The sequence below is a fragment of the Pelmatolapia mariae genome, linkage group LG17 (genome assembly GCF_036321145.2).
Source record: "Pelmatolapia mariae isolate MD_Pm_ZW linkage group LG17, Pm_UMD_F_2, whole genome shotgun sequence".
Taxonomy (NCBI): domain Eukaryota; kingdom Metazoa; phylum Chordata; class Actinopteri; order Cichliformes; family Cichlidae; genus Pelmatolapia; species Pelmatolapia mariae.
In genome coordinates this window covers 394,445-399,385 of record NC_086242.1, presented here as the reverse complement: position 1 = coordinate 399,385, position 4,941 = coordinate 394,445, and positions in this window count along the sequence as shown.

Below are 4,941 nucleotides of genomic sequence, written 5' to 3'. Positions count from 1 at the left end.
CCTTCCTCGGAGGCGCTCGTGAGTTGTATTTGGGTAACCCGCGGGAAGAGGTCACGCGTGCAGCGGTCACGCGTGGTTACACACATGCCAGACTTTCATATTAAATTTTCCTTTATAGATTGTCTCACATAAAGGGACGTTACCACGCATGTCTTGCTATCTTGTAAACTGCAACCATTGCTGCTGTATGGCCCGTGTTTATTTCACTAACACGAGGAGTACGCTGGAGGAGAAAACAAGCCCACATTTGTCTGAAAACGCCTACGTCACAGATGGCACCGTCCGCTACACGTCAGCACATTCATTCATGGTACCGGGTCCAGTACAGCTGATTGTAGTACCGATACCAATACTATTGATCTACAGACGTACCTTATGTAGGGGAGCGCGTGTGTGTCACGATTTATGACATGGCTCATCACAGGTGGGCAAATTCTGAACACACCTTAATGACCACTAAATCACTGTGATTCTACAATAATAAATAACACAATGAAAACACACCTTTCAGCCTTTAGTATTTGGACACCTGAGCTGTAAATGTGTCTGTCTCCAACACACAGCTCAGGCTGTTTCAACGTGCTGTTGGCTATAAACAAGACACAAGAAGATTCAGACATTTTTCATACTGGATGTTTGAGGTATGTTTTTTTAATTCACAAAAAAATTACAATTCAGTGAATTTAGAAGATAGAAACAAAGTATCTATCGCACTACTATCGATCCAATACCAATTCCAGTGTTGTTGTCGATACTATTAATAATTGGATCAATGTGCCCGCCTCTAATTCATGTATACAGATGTATAGTGCTATTTACCCAAGTACTTGAGCACACAGTTGAGCTGCAGCATAATTTCTGAGTGTGTGTAACCACACTTGCGAGTTTCCATGCATTAGTTAACTATAACTGAATATATGATCGAATGTTATGTCGTCTGTCTGTCAAACTGATCTTCATCTCAATCTTTGTGACGGGGTGGCTGTAGCTCAGGTGGCAGAGCAGGTCAGCCACTAATCAGAAGGTCGGTGGTTTGATCCCAGGCTGCCTCCTGGCTGCATGCCAAATATCCTTGGGCAAGATACTAACCCCATGTTTGCCTACTGGTGGTGGTGGTCAGAGGGCCCGGTGGCGCCAGTGTCCGGCAGCCTCGCCTCTGTCAGTGTGCCCCAGGGCAGCTGTGGCTACAATGTAGCTTGCCATTGCCAATGGGTGAATGACTGAATGTAATGTAAAGCGCTTTGGGGACTGAGTAAAGCGCTATACAAATGCAGGCCTTTACCATTCTGTAGAACAGATGTACTGTCTCTCCCTTTCACTTCCTGTCTCTGCCTAATGTTTTTCATGTTAGCGCTTCTATTTTTCACAAACACAAACACACACACACACGTGTCTCATTGTCATTTTTGAAGTGGATTGAAGACATAGGCTATCTATTAATTTAAACACTGGAATCCAAATAAATATTTTAAAAAATGCAAGGAAAACCATTAGCACCGCAGGAGAGCTATTTGTTAACAGTTGTCACGATTCTCATCACAAATTAGCACTTCTGGTGTAAATATCTCATGAACAAGAGAAAGCCATGCAGGTTCATTGTAATGGAAAACTCAGACTGAATAAAACATAATTCCCAAGTCACAATATATGTCATCCACAGCAGTATATTAAATTCAATTTACACAGCGCCAAATCACAACAACAGTCGCCTCAAGGTGCTTTATATTGTACAGTAGACCCTACAATAATACATACAGAGAAAAACCCAACAATCATATGACCCCCTATGAGCAAACACTTTGATGACAGTGGGAATGTCATGATATGCTGTGTGCAGGCAGCTGAAGAGGACCCAAAACGCTGGACTCAGAGGCAAAACGTGAACTCAAAACTCTGCTTTATTGCAGCCTTGGGAGAAATACAAAACAATAACAAACTAAACTGGGAAATCCAAGAATATAACTCACGAAAAAACACACAGCACGAGAGGGGAACCGACGTTAACGACGCGACAACAAGAACTAACTGACAGGGACTAAAATACACTGGCAGGCACATGAGGAACCGAGGAACAGGTGGGCACACAGCTGGGACTCATGGACATAACGAGACACAGACCTACAAAGTAAAACAGGAAACACACAGACTATTTTACAACACAAAACTCAGGGACCCGAACGGAGCACAGAGGGAAGACACAGGTAGGGATAATAAACACGACAACCAAACCCAAGGAACTAATACAAAATCAGAATAAAGTAGAAAATAATAATAAACTCAAAGCGCTGGGTCACTGACCCAGGACCATGACAGTACCCCCCCTCAAGGGCTGGCCCCCGACAGCCCCAAAACACAAACGGACCACCGAGCCAGGGTGGGCTCAGGGAGGTTCAGGACGGAGGGCGTGGAACAGAACAAAACAAGAGCCCCCCAGAAAACCAAAGAAAATGTCCAAAAAGCACGCAGGGGAGCAGAGTCCAAAACATAGTTCAGGTGGCCGGCCTGGGGTCCGATAGCACAGAAGGCCAGGATGAGACAGTTCAGGAGGCCGTCCATGCAGAAGGCAGTGGCGGCGACAGAAGTCCGGAGGCCGGCCACGCGGGAGGCAGTGGCGGCGAAGGAGCTGGTCCGGAGGCAGGCCACGCGGAAGGCAGCGGCGGCGACAACCTCATTCAGGGGGCCGCCCTCGACGGTGATGATGGCCTGCTAAAGGCCTGGAAAGTGGCCGGCAAAGCCGAGGAGGTTCAGGCCGAACTGGTTTGGACAGTGGTGTAAAGGCGGCAGAGGCTGGGCCAGGCGAGGCAGGTGAGGCTGGGCCAGGCGAGGCAGGTGAGGCTGGGCCAGGCGAGGCAGGTGAGGCTGGGCCAGGCGAGGCAGGTGAGGCTGGGCCAGGCGAGGGTGAAGACGCGGAGGCTGGGCCAGGCGAAGCAGGACCAGAGGGCAGCGTGGCAGTTGCGGAATCCAATGAAGCCGAAGCTAGCCCAGGCTTGGATGAGGCTGATGCCGACGCTGCAGGCGTGGGTGAGGCTGATGCCGACGCTGCAGGCGTGGGTGAGGCTGATGCCGACGCTGCAGGCGTGGGTGAGGCTGATGCTGAAACCGCTGCAGGCGTGGGTGAGGCTGATGCCGACGCTGCAGGCGTGGGTGAGGCTGATGCCGACGCTGCAGGCGTGGGTGAGGCTGATGCTGAAACCGCTGCAGGCGTGGGTGAGGCTGATGCCGACGCTGCAGGCGTGGGTGAGGCTGATGCCGACGCTGCAGGCGTGGGTGAGGCTGATGCCGACGCTGCAGGCGTGGGTGAGGCTGATGCTGAAACCGCTGCAGGCGTGGGTGAGGCTGATGCCGACGCTGCAGGCGTGGGTGAGGCTGATGCCGACGCTGCAGGCGTGGGTGAGGCTGATGCTGAAACCGCTGCAGGCGTGGGTGAGGCTGATGCTGAAACCGCACCAGCCGAGGATGTAGAAACTGTAGGAGACAGCGTGGGAGCCGCAGATGGTGGCGCTGCAGGCGACGGCGTGGGAGCCGCAGATGGTGGCTGAATGGGCTCCTCGGTCCCCCCAGCGAAAGAAGCAGACTGGAGCGGTTCCTCGGACCCCTTAGAGAAAACAGTCACAGAACCAGTAGGCACAGGCACCTCTGGCATACACAAAACAAAACCAGCAGGCTCGTGGACCTCTGGCACACATAAGGAAGACTGCAGCTGCACAGAGCACTGACCCTGCTCAGGCAGCGACAGCCGGGTGCAGTCCTTTGGGGGTTGTGCTGAATGTGATGAGGAAAGACTCCTCTGTGGCTAGTCCTGCTGCGATGTGGACCTGATAACTGCTCCAGTCAATACCGCAGGAGAGAGTGAAAGTGTGGTAGGGTGATGATGGCGAGGGTACAATTTATTTTTTAAGGGTGGATCGAGCGATTTGGCTATAAACACGCTGAGAATACCAGGCGGCGAGGGCTTCCAGGAGGGCAGCTGAATCTTCCTTGCCCGGACCGCCCATGCCAAGTAGTTCAAAGCAAATCCTGGCTCTCAGAGCTGTTATTATTTGTTTTAATCTTTTAATGTCCAACAAACCGACTGTGCAGGTAGTGGATGACAAAAAGTTGTCGAAAAAGACTACCTGGGTGAGCTTCTTGGGAGTGTCCTTAGCATGGATTCACTGAGTCCGCTGGATCCATTTGATGGTGGCATCGTACTGTCATGATATGCTGTGTGCAGGCAGCTGAAGAGGACCCAAAACGCTGGACTCAGAGGCAAAACGTGAACTCAAAACTCTGCTTTATTGCAGCCTTGGGAGAAATACAAAACAATAACAAACTAAACTGGGAAATCCAAGAATATAACTCACGAGAAAACACACAGCACGAGAGAGGAACCGACGTTAACGACGCGACAACAAGAACTAACTGACAGGGACTAAAATACACTGGCAGGCACATGAGGAACCGAGGAACAGGTGGGCACACAGCTGGGACTCATGGACATAACAAGACACAGACCTACAAAGTAAAACAGGAAACACACAGACTATTTTACAACACAAAACTCAGGGACCCGAACGGAGCACAGAGGGAAGACACAGGTAGGGATAATAAACATGACAACCAAACCCAAGGAACTAATACAAAATCAGAATAAAGTAGAAAATAATAATAATAAACTCAAAGCGCTGGGTCACCGATCCAGGACCATGACAGGGAAGGAAAAACTCCCTTTTAACAGGAAGAAACCTCCGACAGAACCAGGCTCAGGGAGGGGCGGGGCCATCTGCTGCGACCGGTTGGGGTGAGAGAAGGAAGACAGGATAAAGACATGCTGTGGAAGAGAGACAGAGATTAATAACAGATATGACTCAATGCAGAGAGGTCTATTAACACATAGTGAGTGAAGAAGAAACACCCAGTGCATCATGGGAATCCCCCAGCAGCCTACGTCTATTGCAGCAT